The following is a 15,432-nucleotide window of genomic DNA, read 5'->3' as shown; positions in this document are numbered from 1 at the left end:
AAAAGGTAGATCCATAGAGACAGAAAGCAGACAAGTGGCTACCAGGGGTCGGAGTTGGGGTGGGGGTGTGGATGGGAACTGCCTACTGGGTACAGGCTAATGTTTGGGGGTGATGCAAATGTTCTGGAGCTACATCAAGGTCGTGGTTGCACAACATTATGAATGTACTAAATGCCATGGAATCATTCACTTTAAAATCATTCATTTTATGGTATGTGAATTTCACCTCAAGTAAACCAAAAGAATCTCCTATTCTCTAAAGACTCTGAACCACCCAGGGGCACAGACTCCTCTTTCCAGGATGGTCCCTATGCCCACCATATGCCATCTAGGTTTGTATCAGACCCTCCCCAGGGTCTTCACTGCCCTCATTTATTTCCCTGTCTGTGCCCCCAGCAGCCTGGGAGCTCCTTGCAGTGCCATCCAGCCTGCATCCTCAGCTCCAGCACCAGGGGATGCTCAGATGTTGACCCTCCCTCCCTGCCTTGTCTTCCTGGGAGGTGGTAGCCTTTCAAGTCCTCTAGTTCTGGAGAGGGGAGGAGCCCTCTGCCCTCTGGGGTCTGACCATCCATCACAGCCTAATGAGACGCCTGGAGTTCAGCCTTCCGAGGATCTCTTCTGCACTGAGAAGCCATTTGCATTTCCCGCACGGGCTTCCCGCTCCCCACCACCACCCCGCCTCCCTCTCCCTCTCCTTGAGGGACTCACAGAACTCTGGCCTAGTTGCATAAATGCTGGCATCTCCTTTTCGGTTCCTCTCCTGGGTGTTTCCTTTTTATTTACTATTCTCTCCAATTTTGTGCCATCAGCACTTCACAGGAGAGCTACCTCCCTCTTTTTGGAGCAGTTTAGACTCATCAAAGACAGAACTAGGGCCAAATAGTGGCCCGCTGGCCCCATTGTGTCTGGGCAGGCTGAGGGTGGATGGATGGGGACAGGGGACTGGGGGAGGGGTGGTGACTCCACGCCTGCAGTGATGGCTGCGAGCTTGTTGCAAGTCAGCACACATCCACTGGGCCACCTTCCCCAGCCCTGATGGGACATAGCCTGCAAATCGACATGTGAACTGATTTTAGCTACAAGCCTGGGGTGGGCTCCCTGCCTACTATGGCAGGGTCGGTTCCAAAGCTCGGATCTTGGGGGCTGCTCACCTCTCTTCCTGCATTCCCACCCTGAATCCTCACCCTCTCCTTCCCTGGCCATCCAGGCAACATCCAGGTGTGGTTCCTGCAGCCTCCCTCCGGGGTGACTTGGGCTGACTTGCATGTCTTGACCAGGCTGGCTCTCTGGATTAGCTCACTGGCACACAGTAGCCTTGCTAAAGGTTAGTGCTGCAAGAAAGGTGGCCATTATGGAGAGAGAGGGTCTGCACTGCCTTGACCCCAGGGGGTGACAGGGTGACAGGGCTGGACCTTGGCTTCCTCCATGCCTTCCCTACCCCCCCGCCCCCAGTCTCTGCTCATTTCAATCAGAAACCTGGGTGTGATTTTGCCTACCCTCCCATCTCTGCCAAGCCCTGGGGGTCCTGTCCCCTAACTCCTCTCCAGTCATCCACTCCCCATGCCCGCCATGGCTTGATCCTTAGGTCACCATGAGACCTGGCAATGGTCCCCTTACTCCTGCTCTTTTCTCAATTGCATCCATTTCCCCTCCTGCCCCCAGAGCTTTTGTATCCATTTTCTTGTTGCTGTTGCAATGAATTACCACAAACTCTAGGGCTTAAAGCAACACAGATGTCTTCTCTTACAGTGATGGAGATCAGAAGTCTAAAGAGAGTCTGAGAGCCCAAAGTCAAGGTGTTAGCAGTACTGCTTCCTCGTGCATGTTCCCCAGGGGAGAGTCCGTCCCTAACCTCTTCCACTTCTAATGGCCTTCAGCATTCCCTGGCTCCATCCTCTGCTTCCATCATCACATTGCCTTCTCCTCTCTGACCTCTGACCCTCCTGCATCCCTCTTATAAGGACCCCTGTGATGACATTGTGCCCACCTAGGTAATCCAGGATGATCTCTCCATTTCAGGATTCTGAATTTAATCACCCCTGCAAAGTGCCTTTTTGCTGTGCAAGGTAACATATTCACAGGTTCCAGAGATTAGGAGGTGGGAGACCTTGGAGGCTGGCGGTAGGGGGTCATTTTTCAGCCCATCGCAGCCATCTTCCCCAGATACTCACCATTCTCTCAGTAGAAATCTGTGGTGGCCCTCAGTTGTTTACAATCAAAGTCTCATTCTGACAGCCAGAATGGATGGAGCGTTCACCATGCGTCTGGTGTGTCCCCAGCACTTAAGCTTCTTCTCACAAGAGTTAGAATCCTCTAGGGCAGCCTTAGCCACGTGCCCTCCTTGTCTTCATCCCACTGTTTCATGTGTCCTCTGTCCAGCCAGGCTAAACCACTTGGCCCCCTCCTCCACACCGTGGGTACTTCTCCTCCCAGATTTGCTGTGCTGGTCCCTCTGCGTGGATCGTTCTTCTCTGCGTTTCAAAACCCACCTCCTTCATTTTTGATCCGTTTGCTGTGTCTGGCATCCAGCAGTCAGTAGTGCTCGCTAGGTGCTTGGCGAATGGGTTGATGAGGTATGGAAGAACTGAACTAATGTATGAATGAAATAAGGAAGACCAGCTGACCTGCTCACAGGTTTCGGCACAGACCACATCCAGGGATCGCATTGGCCAGCACCATCTCTCCCCCACAACGGATGCCATCAGTGCCCCACCTGTGTCTTTGGTCCCCCTTAGGCACTCCTGTGTGTCTGCCCTCTGTGTCCTCTGGCCACTGGGATGGGTTCAGCCTGCACCCCAGCTGGAAGTGTGGGGTGTTGACACCCCAGGAGGGACCCTCCACCAATGAAGGATGGGAATTTGTAGATAACCCCCCAGCATCCTCACCCCCCTTTGTGGCACAGTTCTGGGTACATTCACAGCATCTCAGAGGGTCCCCATCAAGGCTGAGCCCCAATTCCCTATAATGTAACCTTCTCATTAGAGTAACCTTGGGCTTTTCTCCCCACTCCCTCACATCCTAGAATCACCTCCTGAATCAATGACTCACACACAACTCTCTGCCTCAGGGTCTGCTTTGGAGACACTCCAAATCAAAATACCATACAGTGTGCAGAGGCAGCATTGGGTTAAAATAATAAAGTCTTGGAGTTCTCTTGTGGCACAGTGGGTTAAGAATCTGGTGGTATCACTGCAGTGGTTTGGGTTGCTGCTGTGGCATGGGTTTGATCCCTGGCCCAGGAACTTCCATATGCTGTGGCTGTGGCCAAAAAATAAGTAGAATAGAATAGGATGTGATAGGAGGCAACAAAAAAGTCTAATAACATTAGGTGCCAAGGACTGTGATAAGCCACCAGCACTCATACCGTTGATCCTCAGAGCAACTCTGCGAGGTGGATGCTGTTGTCTGTCTTCTTTTATAGATGAGCAAACAGGCTGAGAGAGGTGATGAGACGTGTTCAAAGTCACATCACTGCTGTATTGCTTCACCAAGTCTCCAGTCTCAGCATCCAGGGCAGGAAGGTCCAGGAAAAAAGCTCAGGGAGGGGGTCAGTGGTTACTGTTCTTCAAGCAGGACTTCTTGTTAGGGAGGAGGGTGGAAGGGGATATGGGGTTGTTTCTCTGGTTTAAAACACAGAAAGTGCTGGTTTTCCTTTAGCATCAGCTGGCAGGTCTCCACTCCTCCCATCTCTGCTCTGCTTCTGAGTCACCCTGCCCCAGCCTGGGTGGCATCTGTGGAAGAGAAGGGGATGGGACCAACTGATCCTTGGTTGCACCCTTCCCAAGGCTCCCACTCCCCTCCCCCTCTTCAGCCTCAAAGGGTCAGGTCAGTAGCCCTCTGGGTCTCCTCCTTCCTTTGGGTTCAACATGGATAACTGGTCAACCACACTTCTCCAAACACACCATTTGCAAATGTTCAGTCTCTTGTCTGCCCTTTTCACTGGGAGATAGAGAAGTGACGAGTGCAGTGAATCACAGCTGTCTCATCCTCTCACCTGGGCTAAATGGTTCCTCGGCCAGCGGGCTGGGCTCTTGGAAGCTCTGACATTTGCACTCACCTGCTAGGTTCAAATTGCAAGGTCAGCTCCACAGAAACTGCTGATTTATTGGAACTCCACACGCTGCCACTAAGTGAGCGGTGGTTTATGAGCGATTTGATCATTGGGTTAGGTTTTCTTCAGGGCTCAGCGCACCAGACAGTCTGTATTATGGTTGTGTAGATTTGGTTTTCCTTCTCAGATACACGGGGTCCAAGTCAGCCATAATGCAGAAAAGGCTGTTAGCCAGCCACTGGCCATGGACAAGCACTGGGTTTCCATTGTGGGTGTAACCTTATGAGTTACAGGCATGTCTTTACCAAGCATGGCAGACAGTACTTATTTCTTAAATAAGCATGTTTTGTTTTCTAATTATTTACCAGTAAATACAAAGAAAAGGTAACAAAATCACCAAGAGAATCACTTTTCACATTTGTGGGGAGTCTTTCTTGTCTGTTTGCTATGTTTATAGCTATAATTTACAAAATCGGATTATCCTAAGACTACTTTTTATATCATACCTTTTTCATTTAGTGGTATATCATGGCCTCTTTCTCACAATACGTATTTCTCACCTAAAATACAATTTTAAAGTACCATTATATATTCCGTCCTTCTAGGGAAATCATATCTATTTATTCAGTCACCTTTTGCTGGGCATTTGGATTGTTTCTGCTCTTGTGTTTTTATACATAGCATAATGTTGAACATCTTTAAACATAAATATACCCATGCATCTCAGGTTTTTTTTTTCCTGAAGAAAAATTTCTAAAAATGTATGAAAAAGGCTTTTGCTTTTGATGTTTGTTGTTTCAGTGTCCATTTGAGAATTATACACAATTTATACTCCAATAATCAGTGCTCAAGAGTACCCATTTCCCCACGCTTTTGGCTTTCTGTGTCAACAGTCACCACGTGGAGTTCCCATCGTGGCTCAGAGGAAATGAACCTGACTAGCATCCATGAAGATGCAGGTTCAATCCCTGGCCTCGCTCAGTGGGTTGGGGATCCGGCGTTGCCATGAGCCGTGGTGTAGGTCGAAGACACAGCTCAGATCTGGCGTGGCTGTGGCTGTGGTATAGGCTGGCAGCTACAGGTCCAATTCGACCCCTAGCCTGGAAACCTCCATATGCTGCAGGTGTGGCCCTAAAAAGACAAAAAACAAAAAAAAAAGTCACCACACCTGCAAATAGTCACGACTTGAGCCCTTACTTTCTAGTACTTGTCTCCTTTCCATCTATCCATCCATCCATCCTTCCCTCAATGTATTGGCTGTAACTTCTAAAATAATGTTAAAAAGTAATGATGAAGGATCGATTATTCTTGTTTCTGAATTTAGGGGGAATCCTAATGTTTCACCATTAAGTAGGATATTGATTATTAGTCACAGAGACATTCCCCATAACCATCAAAAAATGTCCTGCACTCCTAGTTTCTCATAAAGCGGATTATGAAGTACGTTTTATCATCTGCAGAGAAAAATCGTTTGTTTATCTCTTCGGATCAATCAGTGTGATCGAACCATATTATTTCCCTAACATTAAACCACATTTTATTATCGGGATGAACTCATCTTAGTCAAGACTCATTATTACAATTTTTATAGCATACTACAGTATATGGTTTTAAGGTGACGTTAAATTAACTTTGTAAAATAAATGGAAAAGCTTCCTGGATGTGCATTCTCAGAAATACTCACCAGACGCATGTGAACATGGACGTACTTGTGCTTCTTCCAGATATTTCCAGGAAATGAATCAGGGTTTACATGACCTGGAGGGGTGGAAGGTAAAGTCTGGCAGACCCTGGTGGGAGCTGTGGTTCTCGGCTGAAAAAATTACTCACTGGATTTGATTTCTGTTCCTGTGTGTGGCTGACTAGTGGGTGACAGCACAGAAAGGATTGCACAGACACTCATTCTGTCCCATAAGGAGGCTTGGCTTAGTCACGTGTGCTAAGACACATAGTCACCTAAGTCTGCTAAGTTCTGGCACATAGTAGGTGCTTTGAAATAAGTCAACCCAAAGAACTGTAAATGGTAGCTTTTTTCCTGGGCAGCAAGTAGGTCAATCACCCTGTGTCCAGACACATCCATTGTGTGGATTCCAACCTGATTCTCTCTCCCTTGTGTAGCCAGACATGGTCCTGAGGATGGAAAGCTCTAGAAGGCGAAAGTTACTCGGAGGCTTGAGGGGACTGAGGGGGATTGGGAGAGAAGGAAATAGCTCTATTCTGTTTATGAGAGAAGGATACCATGTGTGAAAAAAGTGGGTTATGAACTGATTTTGTGTATAAGAACCTCTAGTACATTTTAATCTCTTGGACTCACCATAAAACTACTGAATCCTCAGTGAGGCAGGCCCCCAAACTCCTTCCTTGATGCTGGGAAGGCCCTGGCAGTCCTTGAGTCTTCACTGAGGACCTACTGTGTGTTGAAAGCTGGTTCCTGATGTGTTAAAAGTGGCAGATATGGATCCTGTTCTCATTTGACAAATATTACAGTCGTCCCAGTGCCTAGCGTCAGGGCTGGGACAGAAGATGTGACCAACAAGAGTTGTTAGATGGATGGATAGATGGGAGTTTACTCTGATCCAGATGCTGGGCCAGTGACCTCTAGTGCCAAGAAAGAACAAAGGGGCCATGTTTCTTCAAGTGTGTCTTGTGGTGGGGGGGGTCCCTTGCTTAAGAATCCCTTTGGAAAGTTGCTAAAATGCAAATTCCTGGGTTCCATCCAGATGTTCTGTATCCAAATCTCTACAGGAAGAGCCCAGGAACATGCACTTTCACTAAGCTCCTTCGGGAGAGTCTGACACACCCTTCAATTGGTGTGGTCCCCCTTAATGAGATTATGGTGCGAAAAGCTTCCTGTTCAGGCCCCCTCGTTAACAAGCACACCTCTTTGCCTGCCTCTTTTTCACAGTTGAGTGTGGTTAACACATTCAAGACAAGATGAGCAATGGGGGTTTGTCAGAGGTGTCTCTAATGGATTTATCCAAATCATAAAGATAAGTTATAATTAGAATCTGTAATTACCCAGCAGCTGCTTTGGAAATAGTAGAGCATGACATAGGCAGCCCGGGAAGGCTTTGAAGCGCTCAGTAGGCAAGACGGTGCTGGGAACAGATAGAATGGAGCGGGGAGTGGTCCCTACAGAAGGGAAGTCCACATTGCTGAGTGCCTACCATGTGCCACTCTGGGTGTGTGTGATGTCTGTTCTCTCCTCTGAATCCGCATAACAACATTACATAGGGTAGGTTTCCACCTTAACCTTGTCTTAGGTTGAGTTTCCCCAGAAGCATACCTTCAGCAAGGACTTGAGTGGTAAAGATTTATGTGGGAGGTTAAAGTAGAGGAATCGAGACTGAGCTGAGGAAGAGAAGGCCACTGCTAAAGGGTCTGTTAGCAAGCCGGCTACCACAGTGGGTGACAGGGGGTTATTCCCACCAGGGAAACTGGCAGCCAGTGTAAGAACATATATCTTAGGATTATCCTACCTGTGGGGCAGGACAGCTGGGGGGTATTTATACATTAGCTCCTGTCAGTCTCAGATGCTTCATCCAGATGGTTAAAGCAGACCCAGGGAACAGATGCTAACTCTAACTCAGTGTCCAAGAACCCAGCCTGAATTAGGAATAAAGGCTGGTGGGAACATGGGAGAGAAAAGAATTCATTCTGCTCAGGACAGGTAGCCTGGAAAAGGCACATTGGCTCTGGAGTGTGACCAGCAGCCACCCCCCCAAGATGGCCAGCTTGTGCCCCATGAATGCATCCCTGTGGTCCTCATTTTGGGGCCCTGCAGACTTTAGCAGAAGTGTCTTTGAAGCTCTGAACTTCAGCAGCATTACAAAAACACAGACCAAAACCATGCTTGCCGAATGTTAATTACATGAAAGCGCCTTTGAATTCTCTTCCTGTGTTGTTGCTCCGTGCACATGTCTTCCCATGGGGAATTTCGTTGGGCCACACCAGCCACTTCTCCTGCTGCTTACACGTGATCCTGTGTGCACACAGTCCCAGGCCCTGACTGTAATCCACGTTCTCCCACAGAAGCCACTGCATCTTCAGAGGGTGAGGGAAGTGATACACATGAGAATCCTTGGTACGATGCCCCCCCACCCCCCAGCCCCCGTCACTCTCTGTGGCTTCTGGCTTTTTATTTCTTTGGTGTACTTCACATGTTATAAGAATCTTCTTGATTCATTCGTTGGCTGGTTTGTCATCTGGCTCTCCCGCTCTATCAGATCTCGACTTGTTTGGCATTTAGCACCAAACGTGCATTTGACACGGGGTCTGGCACAGTGTACCTCACTGAATATGCGTTGGTGTCCTGGCAGTTAAGGATTTGGCGTTGTCACTGCTGTGACTTGGGTTTGATCCCTGGCCTGAGAACTTCCGCAGGCCATGGGTGTGGCCAAAAATTAAAGAAGGGGGAGTTCCCGTCATGGCTCAGGGGTTAAAGAATCTGACTAGGAACCATGAGGTTGTGGGTTTGATCCCTGGCCTTGCTCAGTGGGTGAAGGATCCGGCGTTGCCGTGAGCTGTGGTGTAGGTCACAGACGCGGCTCAGATCCCGAATTGCTGTGGCTGTGGTGTAGGCCGGCAGCTATAGCTCTGATTAGACCCCTAGCCTGGGAATCTCCAAGCTCCGAGGGAGCAGCCCTAAAAAAGACCAAAAAAAAAAAAAAAAATTAATGAAGGGAAGGAAGGAGGGAGGGAGGAAGAAAGAAAGGCAGGAGGGAGGGAGAAAAATATTTGTTGGACGAGTGAACAAATACAGATGTGAAGGGATTGTTATTTCTTCCTTCATGTTAATAAGTTTGCTTAGCCAGTGTCCTCTGTGGAAGCATTTGGGAGTTTCCAACGTTACCTTGTTTTAAACGATGACTCCATCTGCACAGGATACTTTGTTCTTCCTTTATCGTCCCCCTGCCACCCACCCCCAGGATGTAATTCCAAGTGGAATTATGGGGCCAGAGGGTGTAGTCCTGTGCTAATAGAACGTTCTGCACCCATGCAAATGTTCTGCAGCCTCACTGTCCAATTGCCTTTAGCCACGTGTGGCTCTTAAGTACTTCAAGTATGGACAGTGCAACGGAGAACGTGAATTGTCATCTTTTTACAATTTTAACTATCTGGCTCATGTGGCTAGCGGGTGCCATGCGGGACAGTGCAAGCATAGACTGCTTTCAGTTCTTTCTCTGCCTTTCCAGGGCATCCTCCTCAAACACGCAACCAAGTCCTCATGCCGTCAGCCCAGGGCATATGCACCTGTACTCCCACATCTGTCCACACAGAGTTTTTATGGTTCTTCCTAAGCCAGGGCGGAAGGAAGGCCATTCTTGGGCTCATTTCCTCATTCAGGAAATACCTACTGAATGCTCTCTGAGGTGCCAGAAGGATGCCAGGCAAAGAGAATTCAAGCCCCCCTCAAGGAGCTTATCCATGGGTAACTGTCTCCCGTTAGGAAGAATGAGACAGACACCCAAAGAGGCCCAAGGAAAGGCCGGTGGGAGTATTGAGGAAGGCGGGGATCGGAGCGTGGCCCACTGTTGGCTCTGGGATGGTGGTTTCCACCCCACAAGTTGGGTCACACAGCCTGAACAAGGACTGGGGGCCACGCCTGGGTGAGACAGGCAGTAGGGTCACCATGCTGGAATTTCTCTAGAGCCTTGGGAGGGTGCGAAGGCTTTACATGGTAACATATGCAAGCCTGTGACTGACTCGGAGCTTCCGGGATGTTTATTCTGCCTGCCACACTCTTCCAGATGCAGTGAGCAGTCAAGGCCTACAGGAATCGGGGCAGAAAATCCAGATGTTGGACTCTCTGTGTCTGTATTTTCCCAGCGTGCGGTGGGAAATCTCCCAGCTCTGCTTATTTAGCACACAGCTGCACACCTGGCCCACTCGATGCTTCATAAAATCCTTGCAGGATGATTTCTAGACTAAGAGAGTGAATAAATGATGAGCTGTGTGACCCTGCATGGCCCTGGGCCTTCATGGAGATCTGTGGTGTTTGGTGCTTTGGGGCGTCCTAGTCCAATTTGCAAATCTGATGAAAACCACACTTTCCCCTGAAAAATGTGCAACTACTCAGTCACACAGAATTTGTATATGAGCTTGAGGGCAGAAAGCCACCCCTGAGCACCTAAGGGTCCACGGGTCCTTCTTGGAAGAGCTTGGGCTGTCGATGGTGCTAAGCTCGTTTGGGTAACGGCCTGTGATGACGGGTGTTAGTTTCCTGCAGCTGCTATAACATGTTACCACAAACTGAGTGGCTTAAAACAAGAGAAAAGAGGCCTCTCTTGGTTCTGGAGGCTAGAAGTTCAAAATCAGGGGGTCAGCAGGGCAGCACTCACTTGGGGCTCTGGGGGAGACTCAGTTCTTTGCTTCTTCCAGCTTCTTCTCTTTTGTGGTCACGTGGCTCCAGTTTCTGCTTCCCTGGTCATGCTGCCTCCTCCTCTTCTGTCTGTCTCCAACCTCCCTCTGCTCTCCTCTTATCAGGACACTTGTCACTGGATTTAGGGCCCGCCTGGATAATCCAAGCTGATTCCTCATCTCAAGATCCTTAACTTAATTACATCTGCAAAGAACCTTTTCCCGAAGAAGGTCACATTCACAGGGTCTGAGAGATAGGGTGTGGACACATCTGTTTGGGGGGGCCGCCGTTCAACCTGCTACAGTGAGTACCGGGGCTTGCTTGCGATTTCTTACCATTGTCCCAGTGCTACCTCCAAACAGCCTTGACCTTGATTGGAGCTGTTCAGTTAGAACCACAGGGACTGGTTTGCACTTCGCCTGTTTCCTCTGGTCCCCTCCAGTCTCTCCTGAGGACGTTCTCTAAGGCAGAGGCCCCTCAGAGGTGATGCAGAGACCCTGAGCTGGGCTCAGCTCGGTTCTGAGGTGATACAGCCAGGCCCAAGGCCCTGAGTCACTCCTGTATCCCCGACTCTGCTCTCAGTTACAGTCACTTCAAACTCTCCACGTGTTGTTATTTTCTGGAAACATGAAGGGGAACTGAGTTTGGGGGACTCACATGGTACCCCTTTTTCATGCATTGGCAAGTGTGGATGGGCTGGTCTAGAAGCCATTCTCCTGGGCATGGGGAGTCATCATGTCCTGCCCTTCCAGGCCACAGACACAAGATTGCTGAGTTCCCATTGTGGCTCAGTGGGTTAAGACCTCTACTAGTATTTATGAGGATGCAGGTTTGATCCCTGGCCTCGTTCGGTGGGTTAAGGATCGAGTGTTGCTGCAAGCTGCAGCATAGGTCAAAGATGCAGCTTGGATCTGGCATTGCTGTGGTGTAGGCAGGCAGCTGCAGCTCTGATTTAACCCCTTACACGGAAACTTCCATGTGCCACAGGGATGGCTGTAAAGGTTAAAAACAAACAAACAACTACCATATGGCCTAGCAACCCCACTCTTGGGCGTATATCTAGACAAAACTTTCCTTGAAAAAGACACATGCACCCACATGTTCATTGTAGCACTATTCACAATAGCCAACACATAGAAATAACCTAAATGTCCATGACAGATGATTGGATTAGGAAGATGTGATATATACACACAATGGAATACTCCTCAGCCATAAAAAAGAACAAAATAATGCCATTTGCAGCAACAGGGATGGAATTAGAGACTCTCATACTAAGTGAAGTAAGTCAGAAAGAGAAAGACAATTACCATATGATATCACTTATACCTGGAATCTAATATATGGTACAAATGAACCTTTCCACAGAAAAGAAAATCATGGACTTGGAGAATAGGCTCATGGTCGCCAAAGGGGAGGGGGAGGGAGCAGGATGGATTGGAAACTTGGGGTTAACAGATGCAAACTATTGCCTTTGGAATGGATAAGCAATGAGATCCTGCTGTATAGCCCTCGGAACTATGTCTAGTCACTTATGATGGAACATGATAATGTGAGAAAAAAGAATCTATACATGTATGTGTAACTGGGTCACCATGCTGTACAGTAGAAAATTGACAGATCACTGTGAACCAGCTACAATGAAAAATAAAAATAAAAAATCATTACGTAAACAAACAAAGAAAAAGATTGCCTTTAAAAAATTGTCTTACATCAGCTCAGCAGAACTTTGCGATGGATTCCTTTAGGTAGGGGTGTGGCACTGAACTCTAATGGGGCTGTGTGAATGAATGAACTCTCAGATGGAGCCTGCCCTTCTCCTGCTTCCCTGTTCTCTTAGCCTGTCAGAAACTCAAGTGCTGCAGCCTTGAGAGATGTTAGAATATTCTTTACATGCTCAATGCTTTGTCCTCAGGAAATGCAAATATCTCAACTTTCTGAAAACACATCTTACAGCAGATAAAAGGCACCAGCCCTCGGCGAACTTCTCCCGCTTTCTCTTTTTATTTTTTTAAACCAATAAACTGCTATTATCGCCACCACTTCCCCCATGAGTTCTTGGGAGCCATTCCATTTAGTGACCCCTAAGTTGTTACCAAGGAAGGGACAAAATGACATATTAGCACCAGATCCTTTGAAGTGATTATCTCGATCCAAAAATATATTCTTGCACCAGAAGGCTACAGCTGCTTGCCTCTCAGAAAGCACTTGCTCTGGGTGAAAGAACTTTGAATGCCAAGCAATGGCACCAACTTTCCAAAAATTTCTTATTTAGGAGTTCCTGTCATGGCGCAGCCAAAACAAATCCGAGGAGGAACCATGAGGTTGTGGGTTCGATCCCTGGCCTCACTCGGTGGGTTAAGGATTTGGCGTGGCTGTGAGCTGTGGTGTGGGTTCAGACGCAGCTCCGATCCCGTGTTGCTGTGGCTGTGGTGAAGGCCAGCGGCTACAGCTCTGATTAGATTTCTAGCCTGGGAATCTCCATATACCATGGGTGCGGCCCTAAAAAGACAAAAAAAAAAAAAAAAAAAAACCTAAAAAACTTCTTATTTAATATCTGTTTAGCTGAAGAAAGCACCCCCGCCTGTGTCAGAATTAGGCAATTAGTAAAGGGGAATGTGCTTTACAAACATAAGGCATCCCTCGCTTTATTTTATTCTTGTGGTTGTTAAAAGCCCTGGAAGTGTGGCTAACATTTGTCTCTTGAAGAACAAACAGTTTGTTTGTGGCTTATAAGCATAAAAGACCGGCACCCATGCATGTGCGGTGCTAATAATTGCTCATCTTTAATGGTGCTGTAATTTGTAGATCACAGCACTTCAGATGTCTATGTTTTCACTTCTTCCAGGATTTAACCTTAGCCAGACATGCTTGGCTTAATAATAAGGTTGGCTGTCTCATTTTGACACGAGCTGGGTCTGAACTTTGGCTCGGGAAATGTTCAGAATGAGTAAAGAAGCATTTGGATCAATTAGCCTCTCACTTCTCACCTTCGGTCTCTCACTCCTGGGGAGGCATCGGCAGGTCAGAAATCTCACCTCTACCTGTCTGTCTGCTTGCTGGCTGGGATGGTCAGGTCAGACATTCCCCTCTGATGAGCCCCTGTGGATGCCTGGGAGCCCATCAGTGTGGGGGGGCAAGGGGGGCGCTCCAGTGCACCTTGGGTACCACACAGGTGGGGGCTGAGACCCCCCCCGCCAGCCCCGCCTCTTCTCCTCCACTGCCTCTTCCCCCATCTCTCCCGAATCAGCACAGAGGCCTTCTCCCACCCTGACCCCCGCCCTTCCTCCATACGTAGCAAACACCGTGGGTTTTTAAAAATGTCCTCCTGCTGACATCATTCCCCTGTTTCTCCGCCCATCGGTGGCCTCCTGGTGTGTCTAAACTGAAACCTATATGCCTTTACATAACTTATTTGATGGCCTGATATGGAGTTCGTGTTCATTGCTAAGGCGATACCGATTATTAGAAGTCTTGTCCGGCTCCTTACCTGAGAAACCCTTCCACCTCCCACAGCTTTGCATAATCCCTCAGTGAATGGTTAACACTTGGCATCTTTGGGGTCTCCAGGCCCCGCTTCAGCACCGGGGTCAGCATCCTTTCTGATACTGGGTAAATATTCTGCCCATCACACGGCTTGTAAGGCTCTCCACCTGACCTCAGCTCCCCTGTCACACCTCTGCCTCCTCCATCCAACCACACTGACCTCTCTCAGCTCCCCAGCGCCCCAAGCTCATGCCTGCTTTCCAGAGCATTCGCCCATGCTCTTTCCTCTGCCTGGAAGGTTCTAATCTCCAAGCCCTTCTCCTCCTTCCAGGCTTTGTTTGGGTGCTGCCTCTTCAAAGAGGTTTGTCTGCTTCCCTCCCTCCCTCCCTCCCTATCCCCTTCCTTCCTTCCTTCCTTTCTTCCTAGGGTCCCTCCCTCACCCTGTCGCTGTGCCGCCCTGGTTTCATTTGTAGGAGTTAGCCCAGCCTTGATTTCTCTGCTTGTCTGTTCACGTGTTGTTATAAACTCTTCCCCATGAGAATGTATGTCCCCCTGGGCTTGGAACCGTGGCCATGATGACACTCTTGAATGCCTCCACTGCCTAAAACAGCTCCAGGAACCTGTGAGTCCCAGGATGAGTCTCTCTAAATGGAAGAAGGAAAGAAAGGGGACAGAGAAAAGGAGGAGGAGGACAAAGAGACAGTGGAAGTGAGTGGAGGGGGCAAGACCCCACCAGACGGAAGATAAGAAGGTGACGGCCGCATGGAGTCAATGCGTGCGCCATGCTGGATCCTGAACCTAGGGCACAGACCCTTTCAGTTCTCACAATGACCTTGGCAAGTCTTTAGTATTTCTCCCATGTTATGAACGGGGAGAATGAGGTTCCAAATTAGAAGTGGTTTGCACAAATCCAGGGCTGGGCAGTGCTGAGGTTAGGATTCAGTCTGAAGCCAGCTTACCACTTGCACCCTGAGCCGGGAGCCAGAGGAAGAAATAGAGCCAGTCTCTGCTTGTGCAGGGACAGCAGGCCAGTGGTTCTCAAACATTAAGGTACCTAAGTGCTTAAGAATCACCCATAGTGCTCACTTAAAATGCAGAATTCCGATTTCACCCTAGAAGTTCTGATTGCAGTGGGTCTGGGAGGAGGGCCCTGGAATCACATTTTTTTTACATCCTTGGTGTACAGCCTTTTGTTTTCTTACCCCTGAGGACAGTTTGGGCTCATCCTGCCTTTGCGTCTCCTGGGTCCAGCATGGGGTGTGTAGCTGGTGATCAGTAAGCATTAGCTCAACAGATGGATGAGTGAACAAATGAATGAGTGAATGTTTTTATTTTGGATTCTTTTTTTTTTCCAATTAAGCCAGAAATTTTGAAAATAATTTGGGTCCTGTTGGAATTTAATAGGGTATTAAATCTAATCAGTTTCCTCCTCTCTGGGCTGTAACCTAATTTGTGTTTGAAAAGTAGTGAAGACTAGAGATTGCATTTCCTTTTTTGCCCATTGGAAGCCAAACGTTTTTTGTTGTTGTTGCTG

At 48.3% G+C, this 15,432-nt stretch overlaps 1 protein-coding gene across 4 annotated transcripts in view; it reads left to right on the top strand.

Annotated features, from left to right (window-relative positions):
- Window positions 1–15,432, top strand: part of ABTB3 (ankyrin repeat and BTB domain containing 3) — a 315,516-nt gene that overhangs the window by 104,861 nt on the left and 195,223 nt on the right. The gene's annotated exons all lie outside the window — the stretch shown is intronic.

This window comes from Sus scrofa, chromosome 5 (assembly GCF_054392235.1).
Source record: "Sus scrofa isolate SSC_HxYL_T2T_F1_AM1 chromosome 5, Sscrofa_HxYL_maternal_Yorkshire_Landrace_v2.0, whole genome shotgun sequence".
Classification (NCBI taxonomy): Eukaryota; Metazoa; Chordata; class Mammalia; order Artiodactyla; family Suidae; genus Sus; species Sus scrofa.
The sequence above is the reverse complement of the archived record's forward strand: the minus strand, read 5'-3'. Positions and strand labels throughout refer to the sequence as shown.